The following is a 16861-nucleotide window of genomic DNA, read 5'->3' as shown; positions in this document are numbered from 1 at the left end:
TTTCGCTGTAGAAGAGCTCAACGCAAAACACATTGACAGTAATTTGTAGTAATTACCTACTATTAACTAGGTAATTACTGTGTATGCATTTCTAGTGAAAGGTTCATTTCTAAATTTAAGCTTCCAGATTAATATCTTACGTTATTATTAAATTAGATGAGTAAAATTAGAAGACACGACCCACTTCTAAAAAAGAATTCTAGTATCTCTTTGAAATTTTCTAAAATTATACATTGCAAGTGAAATCAACGAAAGAGTCCAAATTAATAAACGCCAGTGAATGGTGAAAAGGTTTGAAAACTTCTAACGTAGTTGAATAACATGACAATCATAGCCATATGACTAGTAGAAATTAAATTAACCGTCTGTAATAAATAACACTGCCTTTTTTTCTAATTAAAGAGAAAGAAGACGAACGCTGTATCTTTATTTCTGAATAGTATAATATTGAAGAAACTTCTCTTCTTTCAACTCTTTCCATGCTTTCTCATTGACTATTATGACTATTAATGATTCCTCCTTACTACGTTCTTCTTTCATTAGAATTTCGCCTCAAGAACTTTTTCTCTTTATATTATTGGAAAAACCGATGATGAGTTTAATTATCAGAGTTCAAATTTCAGAATTTGAATTTTCTACTTTGCATTATTAGTATTAGGAGTACAAATTAATTATGCGCCTTTTTTCAAAATTTCAAAATAATTAAATTTAAAATAGTAATTAAGGAATAATATAATATCCAAGGATATCTAATTTCAATTATTTGAAAAATATTCCATTAACTAAGAAACAATAAACAAGGTCACCGAACTATAATTCCCAGTACAGTTTTCTTTGCAGTACCAATCGGTAGCAACAGCTTATTACTTAGCTGCGGCGTAGGTAATTTTTATGGTAACACCAGGGAAACCTCTTGGTCCGTTGATCCGCGCGCTTGTCGAACGATCATTAATCATTCGACCAGCGGTGACTGTGACGTACCGATGTTTTCACCTTGGCAATGATCCAGGAAACGATGAGATCCAACGAGGGAATCCTCGATTCAAAGACGTTTCTATTCAGATTGCCGCACGTGGTTCCATGGTATATTGCCGGCAATCCATGGGATGAGTTCATAAGTTAAGCATTTCCGCATAGATCTAGACGTGCGCGTGCAACCATAATCGTACATGGTGGTCCCATTCAAATACACTTTTTACATGAAATTTAATTTTAATCTTTATATCAGATGTACAAATTAATTTTGTACTTTTTCATCTTTTTTAATTGAAGATTTATTTTAAAAAATCATTGTAACTCTAATTATTGAAATAATCGTTATAATTCTTGCAACTAGGACCAGCAAATTAATAACTGTCAGGTTTAACATAGATCTCACCCTTTCATTACGAAATGGAACAAAAGTGGCATAAAAGATCCAAAGAAACACGAATAACACTTATGTCAATAACAATTTCCAACGGCAGAGAAAATTTGAAAGGACTCAAGCGGCGTATCCACAAAAGGACAGTGTAGCGTGATTAAATATTCCCGCGCGTAACACGGAAGTCGAAAAGTGACCATGGTCGGTTTAACAACTCATTTCACAGGGGAAACGCAACACGTTCGTGTCGCGAAATTTTACCCTCCGCTCTTTCCTTCTCAGCCTCGACAATACAAACGGAATAACATTTTTTTTTTTTGGCTCGTTATCGAAACCGTGAATTACGATTGGCTCGATCTCTCTCGCACCTCGGAAGCTCATTAACATTTTTCGCTCGAGGCCTTACATAAATAACGCCACCGGTTCACAGAGAGCCGCACACGACTTAAAGATCCTTTAACTTACTCTGTATATATATCGACATTCAAACTTCATCTGCACTTTTATATTCAAATATTTGACTGCGATAATGAATATTAAAAAAAAAGATAATTTTTATCCTTTGACTATTACATTAATTTTTATTAAATTTTGTATCCGTATGTTGCTAAACAAGTTACACAGTTATTAAAAGGAATAAAATCAGAGAATTTTAAACTATTTCAGAAAAATTTGAAAATATTATTTGACTCGTTAATTTTAATTGAATTCGTGTTTTAAAGGAACTTCAATGTATACATTGAATGTAGGAGTGGGGTGAACTGATACCGGAAGGATGTTGCGTAAACGGAAGTGCGTGTGCGACTCTTTATTTCTTCAGCTTCTATTGAGGGCTGCACCTGACTACAAGCTGCGGGTACAAAAGCGTCGCTGGAAGTAGAGTGAATGGATAAAGGATACAAGAAATTATAAGTCTGGAAGATCCGGACTTGCGTCATACTGTGTCCTAACCGCGGATAAGCCTCGCAAGAACAATCTTCATGTACACCCACCTGTACACCATCATGTCTTCAACTTCTCTGAATAATTTTATCAAAAATAAATGAAATGAAAAATGAAAAAGGATATGCCCTCATTGCCCTCCAAATGTTCCATTCAAATTATGTCAAGTTTTATATTTTTAATTATTTAAAATCAGCTATTTGATATGTAACAACAATATCACCAAAATGTAGTATTCTAAGTAAAATAACCCCAGCACCTCTCCCCCCAAAAATTGATTATTAGATTGTACAAAAAAAAAAAAAAAAAACAAATGATGGACTTCTAGCAAAAATTATAAAAGTACTATAACTTGACTAGGATAAATGACATGTTATTAAAAAGAAAAATATTGTGAACAAATTTTTGGAACGATTCCGGTACAAGTTTATCACTTATCCAGCGAATCAAAAAATCCAAGGAATAAGATTGGTGCCTCCTCCTCGACTTGGATCATTGTGATCGTGAATCGACAGAGGCGTTGGTTAACCAATCAAAAAAATCACCGTCCCAAAGCCTCAGTGGCCCATCAATATTCCTCTGATGCAATTGCATAATCATCGAACCCCCGCGTAAGTGGCGAGCGTGCACGTCACCCATCACGCAAACAATATGAACACAGGAGAATTATAACTGAGCCTGATACGCGTATAATAGCCTGTCCCCCTGCACTTTCTCTCTTTCCTTCCTTCCATCCGCTTTTTCGGGTCTCGCGCGAGAATGAACCAATAAAGACCCCAGTAAATGAAAGAGAAAAAGAAGCGCGGGTCTTTAAGGAACGTACGATTGCTTCCGCAAAAATCGAGGATCCCCGATTGTTCAGCAGCATCGGGATTTGTTGTCTTTCGTATGGCGGGTCCGGTCTGTCACAACTCGTATTCAAAATATAGGGTACCGTGCATACAGAGACGTAAAGAAAGACTGTGATTACACCCTGTACCGTGGCCGGCAGAAAAAATTTTTCAAGTTAGGTAAATTGAAAAGGAAGTCCACTCGGTTGCCGTTTAGAGGGAAATTGATGTCGAGTGTTTCGTGGAAAAATGGTATAATTGCTATAAGTGGAAAGTGATGAAATAAAATAACGTAACAGGTTATTACATCAAATTTAGATAAAATTTATGAATACCTCGATTTTTAAAATTTCATCCTAGGGCCAAATTTCAACCCCCTTAGCCTCCCTTAGACCTCCCTTTAACCCTATCTCAATTTTACAATTTCATTTCCTCTTATCGACTATGAGAAAAATACCACCTTATCAGTAAAAAAATATCTAAAATTATCGAACGAAATAAAAATGCTAAGATCCAAAAGTATTTAAATTTCTCAATTTCTAAAATCTCACTTCATTTCCTCCAGTCTTTACTAAATAAAAGGATCAGGTCAACTTAATATATAAAAAAAACGGAAAAAAATACTTAGAAGAGTTGAATGAAATGAAAACGTTAATGGTGAAAGAGGAAGTCGTAATGAAATTTTCAGACAGAATAAACAAAGTCCTTCCGAGATGAGGTAGGATCCTGTTCCGGGAGAGGATCGGGAAGTTGATCGTACGCATCTGGCACGCCACCACATCCTGCAGAATATACGAGTCATCGTGTGGCCTACAATCAAACTGAATGAAGACACTGTTGTCGTGGGAGATCAAAGGAAAGGGGAGTATCGATGAAGATGTTCCACGCGAAACTATAAGTCGATCAGTGGGTCTTGGTAGGTGTTCGCAACATCAAAGGATACACTTTTCCCAGGCTTCAAAGATTTAGCATTGTCTAAAACGCTTTTCTAAACGGCCTTAAAAGTCCGTGTAATCTGGCCAGCTGAACCACCCACGTGGAAGCCGGGTATCGAACGACCCAATAAAAGATCCAGGGTGAAAGAAAGTTTTACGTTTTCACGCGATTCCGCCTCCATGACCCAGATATAATAGATCTACGGGGTTATATTCTATTCCCCTTTTCTTCGCTAGCCCCTTTTTAATCCTTTATCCTACACCGTTCTCATGTTGTATACAGAATCTTCTATTTTAATCTATCCAAGCAATTTTTTAAAAATATTCTCAACAAAACTTATTTTATTTTTATGGAAAGTTATGTCTAGGTGGAGAAACTTATAAAATTTCATAATGAAATTTCAAAATTCCTTATTTTTTTTTCAATGGAAGTATACTTATATCTTTTTTAGAATATTTTTAATTTGCTTTAGACAATAATATAAAAATTTTTATATGAAATAAATTGTTATAAAAATTATAATAGTTAAAAAAATATTTAACTAAAATGAAACAAACTATGTAACGATAGAATCATTTTCTTTTGTAACTTGAACCCGCTCAACGGGGTGCGTTCTTGTGGGAAATACGAAGAAAATCTATACGGGCCACCCATCGTGACCATGTCGGCAAGGAAAATTAAGTCACAATACACCTATGAGATGTGAAAATTTTGAAATAATAGCAGGGTCAGAACATTGGACTAATTCTTAGGAACCGCCAGGTATTGGTATACAACCGTAAAGAAATTCTTTTCATTAGAAATTTCTCTACTTCCTTAGTTTTCACTCGTGCTAGGTTTTCAACAATTTTATCTAGAATGTGCAGAGAAAGAATAATTTTAAAAATGTCAGAATTTCTTGTAATAGAAATCATCAAACTTTTGTATATTATTGGAACAGAATAATTAATAAAAATTTCGTTAAATGGATCTTGAAATGTATAAATCAATAAATTTTCATTTAAGATTTAAAAAGACACTGATATTCCAATTCTTATAAAAGTTTAACAATTCGAACTCGGTAAAAATTAATTATATTTGGACCATCGAGAAAGCCACAATTTTAATTCATATTATTAAAAACATTGTCTTATTATTTTAACAAAATCAAAAGATACTTCGTAACAGCAAAGTATCCGAAGAAGTACCGTTGCCAGTTTTATTGACAGATCATCTCGCTGGATATGCGTATGAGTATATCTTGTGGTGTTGTCAATGCGTCTTCATAAATCACGTCGCGAAGATCAAGGCCGAGAAGTATGCTTTGTAAGCGTACGACAAGGTAGTTAGCGAGTCGATCGCGGAAGCGGGGAAACAACGAGAGAAAATTTTAATAAGTTATAAATTAAAAGTTCTGTTGGCTGTCGTTTCCTTATAGCCGATCGATGTGTACTTCGTCGAACATTAACGGCGCCCGCGGTGGCAATCACCTCTTCTTCAAGAGTTCGCCTTAACACTTTGAACGCCATAGGGAAAATGGACGATGTGTATTTTCTAATTATTGACGAAATTAATAATTTATTTTCAAATTTCAAAGCTGTCAAGTTGCTATCTTATGTATGTACATAGTAAAATGTAGGTATGATTGATTATTTTTTATTTTTCAATAAAAATTGGCGACAATATTTTTGAAAAGTGTAAGTGAGGAATTTTCAAATTCCAAACATTTTTCAAACATTCTTCAAATGATTGAAAAATTGGTCCTTCTTTTGGAGTGGACCAGGTTTTCTAGAAATTTTGAAATTTTTAAGGTTTGGAATTTTGGAATTCTGAAACTTTGAAGATTTGGGATTTTGGAATTATAAAGTGTACGAAATCTAAAATTTTTTAATTTTTTAATTCTAAAACTTTGAAATTTTTGAATTTATGAAACCTTAAAATTTTATAATGGTAAAGATCCATGTGTTTGAAGAGAAACCAATTCAAATTTTTAGAAGGGACCAGAATTGAATGGAAATTTCTCTGAGAGGTAAATTTTATTTCTTACACAAGAGATCCATAACGGCGGGAAACGAACTTCCGGTTCGATTTCATAACACACGGACGATTTCACTTCGATTCCATCCGGTGTATCTTTTCGTCTTCGATTCGCGCATAGTCACGAAGTCAGATTGACTTGGATGTTTCGTGATTAGGATGACTCGTTGAAAAGCTTTTAAGCTCGTTTTGCACATCTTCTATTTAGTTTTTTCCGTGAAAATAAAGAGCCACGATGTCATTCAGTAGCCACACAGACAGCAAGTATATCATTCACAATTGTCGACGATTCGACACATCCAACTTCCTATTTCTTCCAAATGGAAAAAAAGAAATGGCTCTCAGAAATTAATGTGATTCTACTGTATTCAGTTGAATTAGCTACCGTGCATTGTGCTTTTCCTGAAATTGGTCCTGGATGGACCACCTAGGATTGTATGGGAAAAAATCATTTTCAAAGGAGGAGAAATAGAAATGAAGATATCATTTGTAAATTGGTAATGATCGAGCTGTAAAATTTGTTCTAGTTAAATAATTAAATTTTCTAAATTTTCAAAATTTACATCGTTAAATTAAGCTGAGTTTTATAATATTCCTTTAAATATTGTTTTATACATAACTCTTCTATTTAAAAATTCATAGATCTAACTTAAATTATCCTTAAACCATTCTATTTGCCAAAATTTAACTTTCTAACATCCAATATTTTAAATAGAATTGAAACTATTTTTTCCTAAATTTCATCCAGTTCTGATTTTCACCAATGATTCTATATAAAAACACTTCCTGTCTTTTGATTCCTATGGATATTAAAAAAGGCTCATGTGACGTATCGAACCCGTTTCCTCTCCTTTTATAAGGTGTGGAAATTGTAACGATATTATCACCATGGTGATCGGGAAAAAAAGGGAAAGGGAAAAAAAAATATGAGAACGAAAGTTACGAGGAGGAAGTGTGGGAGGAGCCGATTGAAAGTAAACGTGTTTCATTGAGTCTCTATCGAGGAAACGGTGACAAAAAAGGGTGAAGGATCCACGTAACAGGTGCCTAATTGTTATTTGTCAATTATTAAGCATTAAGCCTTTATGAGGTGGCTTTCATTCGATCACCTTGTCGATCGATTTGGGAAATGATCGCTCTATAATTAGACGATCAGGATGAAGGAAGCACACATCTTAATCGGGTTTTGGATCCACCCATTTTCATCTTAATTTTTTTGTTGACACCTTAGAGACCGTTCATAAAGGACGTCCGTCCTTACAATTCTAGTCTTTTGTGACAATATAATTTATAATTTCTCTTTGTTATAAAATATAATTCTCAAAAAATTTAATAACAAACTTGACACCCTACATTGTTTAAAATACAAAATTCAAAATTAAGGGTTATATTTTTCACAAATATAACAAAGGGGGGTAAGAAGAGTCTAAAAATAATTAAACGTGCAATCAGTTTGCATAATATTCTAATATTAGAATACTGTCGATTAATCTATGATGTATTTTTGATTTATTTAAAATTGCTTTCTAGGAGAAGAAAAGTGTAGAAACTAAAGCCCTCGGTGTCAGAAGAACGAATAGCATAAAAATAATGAACAGAGAAGCCGCCACGTCGGTGTCTCGAGTTGTGTATAAAAATATCCTAGGAGATATACGACGCCGTTACCAGGATTGGAGCTAATTACCACCCAGAAGCGACGTCCATATCCCTGGTAATAGTGAATCAGCTGACCCCCTATTGGCGACCGTAGAATCCGACCTCAGCGTCGACCTCGTCGATTTATTTGCTCGTAACGAGGTAAAAAGACCGGGAGAATAAAGGGAGGCAAATCGTAAGGGAAACTTTTACAATGCATCCGAGGTAATATTCATCGTCGTTCATATATCTTTCATCATCGGTGTCGTGTATCGTCTTTGATGGTAATCATGGCCTCCTGTTTCCATCGTTATTCTCGTTGTTTGTTACCATACGTCGCTACTGTACGATACAGAATGAGGAAAAGGGCAATCTTCACCCCGACAATTTTAACCTTCCTATTTATCAAACATTGGCGCGTACATTTTTATGGCTCGATTTAGCAGCCATCTCGTATTAAAGTAACTGTAGTGAGATGAACATTGCCAATTCACCTCTGCCAATTCCGATATAAAATTAGGTGTTACATACTGGATGATGATCTTTTGTTTCAAGCGTTTAGAACAACTTTGTGCCATTTTCTCATGATTACAATCAGACTTTCTAATATTCTAATCGCATCTTTGTTGAACAACCTAACAAACTTCCAGCTGTCATCAGTGTCATTGTACCTTCTATTTTATGAAGCTGATCAGTTTCACGTCCATATCAAAATCTACCATCAGATGACTCAAACATTACCAAGCACATAGGTTGAAATAAAGAAAAAAATCTTGAGAGAATATATGCATCCCGATCAACTGTAAACGGCAACAGGTTTAGTGACAAAAATCTCATCGGTACTGTTCGATGATAGACGGACAACCGTTACGTGAAAAACGTCACAATGAGAAATCCTTCATCATCAGAACGAGACAGCCAGCATACTAATGTACATAATTTTATCAAAGTTGCACTTTGTCTCTAGCTACGTTTAAGTTAAACCGTCGATGCAATCTTGCCAAGAGGAAAGCCGACGAAATGGTGGAGAGATCAGTGAGAATCATCGAGAAACAAGACCTCAACCAATTACGGCTAGTAACTATCATATCGACGCTAAGGATCTTCGTCTCGTACGAGGTGCGAGATAACGAAAGATATCTTTTTATCCTATATACTTGGTGTCGTGTAAATTATGTTACATCCAGGTAAATTAGAATTTTTAATTTTTCATGAAAATTTCAACTAAAAATGTGGAGTGATATTTTCTCATATGGGGCTTTGTTTTGGAGAAAATTCACTGTCAAATAGTAGAACTCGATATTGCAAATTAGACATTATTCAAATAATCAAAAGAAAATAGTAAAAAAATATTATTTAGAATAACACATTAATAACGCAAAGCAGAAAACTGGAACTTGAAAATTAATCAGTTACATTAATAATTAAGATAGCTAATTAAGATAGACAGATTGAAATTAGGAATTTGAAAATTAACTATTCCTATGTTTTTAATAATGAGGGCTTCAATTTATATTATATAAGACACCCTGTATATCGTATGCGTATGTTACGATGTGTGGATACGTTCGCGATTCTGCGATACACGTTAGCTGATAGGATCTTTAACTGTTTCGGTATCACCAGGATATACGGGGTGAATCTTTTATAAAGTGATCAACGCAATTATCTTGGAAACGTGAAAATCTTGGGAGCATCTAAAAATGGGAGCGATGTAAGTCAAATTACCAGTAACTTTCACGATCCTACTTTAGAAAGGAGAGTTTCATTTTTATCTTATTAATACTCAAAGCTGCATGCTATATATTTTTTGAAATATGGAACAGTGTAAAATTTGAAAAATGGAAATAATATAAAATACAAAATTAAATTAAAATCGGGGCTCTTCCCATGGTCCTCTGCCGGAGGGTTAAATGACAAACATTGGTAAAATTAATAAAATAGGAGCCAGAGTGGGTCTAGTCCCCTCATCATTGTATTATAAAACTTTACGTTTCTAAAATTCCAAAATTCCAGAATTTGAAAATAAAATTTCATATTTCCAATACAAAAATCAATGACTTTTTCCCTAATAACCAAATTTATGGAAAAATAACCATTGTGTGCTAAAGATAAGACTAGCAGAGTCATTCAAACGGGATTTCTTCTCAGCCCGTAGTTTAATAGCACAATTAATCAACGCTGTCGTCCGAAACAGTCGGTCGAAATCTTTCTTAGGTAAGTACAAAACGGTGATCTGCGTATAAATCCAACAATTTAAAATGAATTTATAGATAGGTATAACAAGCGTGTATATACGAGTCACGTTTATAGCCCTAACAGATTTACTACGAGTTTTCTTTTTGAAATTTTGCGAGCATTCACTTTGCAAAGTCGATTGCTTTTCAAGTCATTTGTCACCGATCGGTTTCTAACGGAACGACAATAGAAAAAATATTAGATTGTTGCATATCAAATGGCAAATTTGGAAAGATAAAAGTCTGACATAATTTGATGACATAAAATTATCGCAAAATGGCACTTAAGTAAATCAAATTATGGTTTAAGATTCTATAAAAATAACTATATAAACATTTCATTAATATTCTTAATACAAATTGGATAATTTTTTAATTGAAAATTTATACATATCTAAGTCGGTCGTTATTTACTATAATTGGCAGCCAGCCATTTTGTATTAAGAATATTGATCAAACGTTTATACAGTGATTTTTATGAAACTTGGAGCTTTAAATTGATGTATCATAAGTGATATTTCCTAATACTTTTATGTCATGAAATTATGTCAGAGTTTATAGATTTCAAAATCCATCATTTCATATAGAACGACCTATAAAAAACATGGAAGAAAACTGTTGGGTATTTATCAAAGCCATAAATACGTGGAATTAAATTCATAAGAAAAGGAAAGATATTAAAATATGAATTTACGACGTCAACGCATAAAGGCTTTCAATTATATGGAAGCACTTCGCTCCGTATTAATATGGATGTAATATTTTATACGGCTATAATTACTCGTAACTGTCTAAGGGGATATTTTCCTAAACGTTCATACCAGGTGAGTAATCAATGAAAAAAAAGCACGTCTAAAGCGTTTGTATCGCGATAATATCGCTAATAACGTTGTTCCGTGTTTACAGTTACGCGAATCGATGATGATAACGTAAAAGATGACAGTTATCAGCAATATGGTGAGTGAAAAAATTATACTAATTGCAAAATTAAAGGAGAAGTTAATTTTACCTGTTTATCAGGCTTGGCGTTAATTACCCTGCGGTGACTAATTGTCAAAGTTTATTACTTTAAAACAAGTTTACATATTTCAAATAATAAAGACCTCAAGTGATAAGATATGTATGCTTTTCTTTTAAGTGAAAGTAATATTAACACGTTTAGTACTGTGCGCTTCATCTATGACCCAAATAAAAAATTGAGAAAATTATAATATTTTAATTAAGAAAAATTAATCATAAGCGCAATTTGTTAATATTTATTTTATCCCCATTCTTGCAAAACTGATATTTAATTATTTTTATGTAAAATCTATTTTTAGATTTTTTATTTTTATCAAACCACCTCATCAATATTATAAATAATAACAATGCGTTTATGCTCTTGCAGTTACAATAATATTTTGTTTTAATATTAACACCCACCATTAACTTATAATTTGTTATCAGTAATAACGATAAATAATGTTCAATAATGCTGACAATACATATTAAGGATCTGGAAAATCTTTCAAATGGACAACAGTCACTAGATGATCGTTACTCGATGTGGCTGCTGCCTTCGGGTATATCCTGGCGAACAGCCAGACCCAAAGGGAAGGCAGAAGAAGGAAGAGACGAAGAAGAGGTGGTAGTCCCTCCGCTCGGTTTTTCAAGCGAACAGGGAGGGCAAGAGAATCTGATTGCGCGGGATTCCCGCTTTGAAGTGGCACCGCCGATGTTCTCGGTCATCTCAACTCGTTACCACTACGGAATCGCCACTCTTTCCGCGATATCTTTCCTTCGGTTTCGTTCACCGGGTCAACTCGCCACTCTATTCAATTTCTTGCTAATTTCTCTATTTAACCTTTTCCCATACGATTTATTACATTGCTAATAAATACTTTGACTACCAATCAAAAATTGTTAAATGTTTCATTGAGAGGTATTTTTATTTTTAACTTTGATTTAGTGTTTTGTAATTTGATGATGACAATGACAGATTTCTATGGAAATTATTTGTATTATTTGTAATTTCAATATAGATATTTTTAGGGGGTGCTTATCGTTAGATAAAATAATTTTTAATAATATGAGGGATGGATTTCTATAATCAGCTGAATTTTATCGCAGAGGAATTGAAAAGTTATCAGAAATATAATAAAAACTTATTGACTCGATTGGTGGTAATTAAAAACTGTTATTTTGTTTTTTCGCACAGCACAAAACGTGTTAATTAAAAAAAGAAAGAGGTAAAAGAAGTAAAAAAACTCTTATTCGAATACACTTACTCATTTTCAATTTTCTCCATAAAATCTCCGTAACTGAACATCCGTTAGATTCATCTGAAAAAAAGGAAAAAAAATGAACATTAAAGTGAATTCACTTCAGATAATAACGTGTTATTATACGGTGTGCCCGATCAAAAGCTCGTCCAAGGGCATTTTCAATGTTTTTAAAAGATCGCACCAACAATATAGAAGCAAGGCACGATACAAAGAGCCGAAATCTTAATTACCTAACGGACAGCCACTTTTCAATTTCTCACCTTGCCAGGGGCCATGGCAAAAACTCAGTGGCTATGTGTACCTTGGAATATGGCGTGATGCCATGCTGACATGCTTTATAACTCCTGCTTCTTGTGTTCTTCACGAAACGCTATAGAGTTGTTCAAATTATTAAATATTATCTTGCACCAGTTAATACTTTTTAAAAATTGCAAAGAACAGCAAAAAGTAATAGCATCAAAATTTTTGTTTTTAATTAATTGATGCTTTTTCGAAAATTGGACCTGTTGCCTACTTTGACCCTATACTAATTCAGTTTCATTCCTCCAATGTAACACACTTGTAACGGCAACGAGGTACACGTATAAGTGTGGTACACCACGATATCGTGGAATCCGCGAGTGGCGCTGACTGGCCTCAGCAAGAAGATAATGCGCTCACCGAACATTTCGGATTCCAGCAGCACCAAAGAATAAGATTCTCTTTCCAACTCCTTTCTTTCTTTCGTCTCTATCACACGTGCTCCTTTCCCTTCTCGTTGTGTACCTCTGGGTTCCTTGACTTGTCGGATAATTATGTTCCCGGGCCCTTATTCGAACCTCTCCATAAACGTATCGAACTCTTCTCCCGATTCAGCTTCTTCTCTTCCTCCATCGATTCGCTTCTACTCAGTTTTCAGCCCCCTCTTCTTTTTCACCCTCGCTGTCTTTCCATCCCGAGCGAATTTCTTCCTCTTGCCTTCGTTCTTCGACCGTCTCACGCCTTCTTCGTTTTACTTCCTTTCGTCTTTTTAACAGACAGTGCGTGTCGTTGTCGCTCATCCGTGGACGTGACACATCGTCTTCCGTCTGATTCCGGATCCACAGCCACGAGACTGACCCACGATCGACCATCCACAGAATCTGCGCTTTTTTTATTCGTCTATTCACACGAACGGGACATATCGTTTTTGGACAACTTGATGAAAGACGGAGCGAAAAGGATCAGTTGAGGAAGTGGATGGGAAGCATATTATAGGATCCTTCAAGACTTATTGGGTTGGTTCATAAATAAGTTGAAAATTACTTCAATAATTAAGTGTACACAATTAATTTGCAGGTGGAACAAATTTTAATTTAATCTTTAAGTGAAAGGTGCAAAAAAAGTAATTTCTGATTACCAAAATCATTAAAAACAAATAATAGCAATAAATAATTTTTTCAAATAATTAGAATGCAATACTGTTTAATTATTAAGTCCCAATTTCTGGGACTTAAATAATTTTAAGAAATAATTTTCAACAGTGTATTATAGGGCTCTTCAAGACAATTTGTAAACTTCTCCAAATTTATATTCCTTTTCCTTCTACCTGTATTAATTATTCCATTATATTAAATAGAATATAGCTGATGATTGCTGGTCAACGACTGACTAAAATTATACCACAAAGTAACGAAATCGCGTGAAAATTTGCTAGTTAAAATGTCAAAAATTGAAGGCGATGTTAATTACAGTGCCACAGGTAGACGATCGCTGTTAAACAACAATTCCTGATTCGATAATGGTGAAGCGACTCGACTCGCAGTAAACGTCCTGTTTCGAAATCGGCTCCTAAGAATTCTGCCAGTGCAGAGACGGTGCACAGATTTCCAGCTCTTCCAACACGAACGAAAGAGAAGCAAAGGGGGCAATTACATCGGAGAACAATTACAGGTTGGCACGTCCACCCGGTGCCATCGCGGCTTTTTCTATCCCCGAGATTCCGAGTTGAAGAACGTCCAGGAACGTTTTCGAGGAGATCCGAGAGGGTGGGTCGAAGACATTTTTATTACCGTTCAAACATTTTAGCCCGTAACGAGCAACGGCCAAAAGGCTTATTGTCTACTGTCAGGAGCTCTCAAACGTTTGTTACAAAAAAGACATTTTAACGAGACAATTCGAAGATTCCAAGGTTCTGAAATAAAAGAATTTAAAAGTTTCAAGATCCTAAGGTTCTAAAATTAAAAATGTTAAATTTCCAAAATTCTAAACTTCCAAAATTCTAAGCTCCCAAAATTTTAAGTTTCCAAAATTCTAAGCTCCCAAAATTCTAAGCTTCCAAAATTCTAAGTTCCCAAAATTCTAAGTTCCCAAAATTCTAAGTTCCCAAAATTCTAAGCTCCCAAAATTTTAAACTTCCAAAATTCTAAGCTCCCAAAATTTTAAGCTTCCAAAATTCTAAACTTCCAAAATTCTAAGCTTCCAAAATTCTAAGCTCTCAAAATTCTAAGCTTCCAACATTCTAAACTACCTTTATAAAATCTTTCAAAATGGAAAATATGTCCCAGCCTAAAAAAAGATCCAATCCCATCAATAACTATTACCAAACAATATTGAATTATTTTAAAAGAAAAATGCGAAAGTTTACAAATAACGCAATCGTCCTACACAGTGTATACCTACACATAATTTCTGGATGATGTAGCGAACTTCTATGCAAGTCCGTCGATATTGATGACTTATCGGTTTATCGTTGTGTCCACGTGGATCTCGCGATAGAATTAGGGGTTAAGTTAAGCTAGGTCGTGGCTCAGGGTCAAGAGGTTACATGTCCGGGCGACGTGCCGCGATGATTGGCGGAATGTGCCGTTTTACGAGGCTTCGAGGACGCGTACCTATACGAGGGGACGAAAAAAGCATAAAACGACCGACTCAGCCACCACGAGGAAAAGAAGACGACGAGGAGAGAAGAAGAAAAGACGATACTGGAAGCGCGCGCCGTTGCAGTTATAATTTGATGCAACGCGGCTATAAAGGAGATTACGCGAATAGATGGCTATAATTTTCGTGGAAAATGGCCAAGAACCCTTTTACCACTCTTCGAGACGACACGTCGATGACCTTCACTTTACTTCCTCTCTTCTATCTATCTTAACATGAAATTCCAATATGTATCCTCTACTGTTACCATTATTTTTATTATATTTCTCTTTAAAAAAAATGAACCTCTGCAATTTGTTACGAAAAATGTGAAACAAAATACTTTTTGCCATAATTCACCAATTATTGCTCTTTCCTCTTCCTCATGTTACTCATTCAAAATAAAAAACAACAAGTTGAGCATAATTCACCACTTATCACTTTTTCCTGCACCCCATGTTATTCAGAATGAAAAAAAGAACGATTTTTTTCCCCCAGAGAAGTGCACCGTGCGCTACAGTCAATATTAGTTTAACCCCCCTGTAAAAAATGCATCATGTTTCAGTAAAAAAAAAAAAAAAGCATTGCATTATGGTTAACCGAACGTCTCCTACCATTAGTGATATATCGTACCACGTGGAGTGTTATCAAAGCATTATAGACAATCATTATCCATTCCGCTCGTTAGGAGAGTGAGTGAAAGGGGTGGATCCGTGGATGGTGAGGTAAGCAGAGCAAAGAGAGAACCGCGGGATGGATCCATGGATCGAACGGTCTGCTGGAGCTCATTTAAGGTCAGCCGTAAACGAGCTGAAAGGTCGGCAAAAGGGGTGGTAGGGCGTGGCGGGCATAAACAAACCTCATGCCATATTTCGCAACAACAAATCAACTCGACACCTCGTAGCGCTTCGTATAATCAGCTAATTCGCGATAACAACTTAATTCAGGCCTCCGTGGCCCCGATTAAACAAAGCGTAACTACTTAATTCGTTTAACGAGCGGTGTTGCGCGGTAGGGCGAAACAACACACCATGCCACTTTCCTAAGGTGCGAACTTTACGCGTACCGGTCACGTCGCCGTTTTTCTCAGTGATTTTCAACCCGAATCATCAACTATTCACTTTAACTGATGTACATTTATCAAACGAACGAAAATTATTAATACAAACTTTAAGATGTATTATAATAGACGGGTGATTTTGAAAAATAAAAATTCTGCTATACTAATGAAATATTAATTAAATGTTTGAGCAGTTATTTTGTTTAAACTATGAGGTTTAAATTGATGCGACATAGGTGATATTTTATTGTACTTTTATGTCATCAAATAATTTAACAAAGTTGGGAACCACTAAGTTGCAGGACTGATCGAAGCCAATCGATTCGTCCGGTCATTACACGGTAATGATCATTACTACACGGCACATGTGTTCCTCGAACTGGTCGATCTCACCCGAAATTCGTCTGCCTCGACGTCATCGTCATTTTTCTACTCGTCTCGAAGGAGTTACTATGAAAACGCACCCTCCAACTAGTGCCTTCTGTCTTCTTACGTTATTAAATATTATAATATTTAGTATATTTTAGCTTATATCTGCATTTTAAAATATGCAATTCATTTATAATTTGGCAAAATATAAAAATTCAATTTCTTTAATTTCTCAAGTTCTTCAAAAATTTTATTTTATATTAACTTTTTTTTAAACTGTTTACTCTTACATCGTTATTTTCTACATCCATTGAAAGATGTAAAGAAAATAT

At 35.0% G+C, this 16861-nt stretch overlaps 1 long non-coding RNA gene across 1 annotated transcript in view; it reads right to left on the bottom strand.

Annotated features, from left to right (window-relative positions):
- LOC117607474 (uncharacterized) overlaps window positions 1–16861 on the bottom strand; it is a 62018-nt gene that overhangs the window by 35591 nt on the left and 9566 nt on the right. Inside the window, exon 2 of the long non-coding RNA XR_004582176.2 lies at window positions 12227–12280. This is a non-coding gene — a long non-coding RNA (uncharacterized LOC117607474). The remainder of the gene's footprint in view (window positions 1–12226; window positions 12281–16861) is intronic.

This window comes from Osmia lignaria, chromosome 14, assembly GCF_051020975.1.
Source record: "Osmia lignaria lignaria isolate PbOS001 chromosome 14, iyOsmLign1, whole genome shotgun sequence".
In the NCBI taxonomy this organism is placed as follows: Eukaryota; Metazoa; Arthropoda; class Insecta; order Hymenoptera; family Megachilidae; genus Osmia; species Osmia lignaria.
This window is presented reverse-complemented; position numbering and strand designations above follow the sequence as displayed.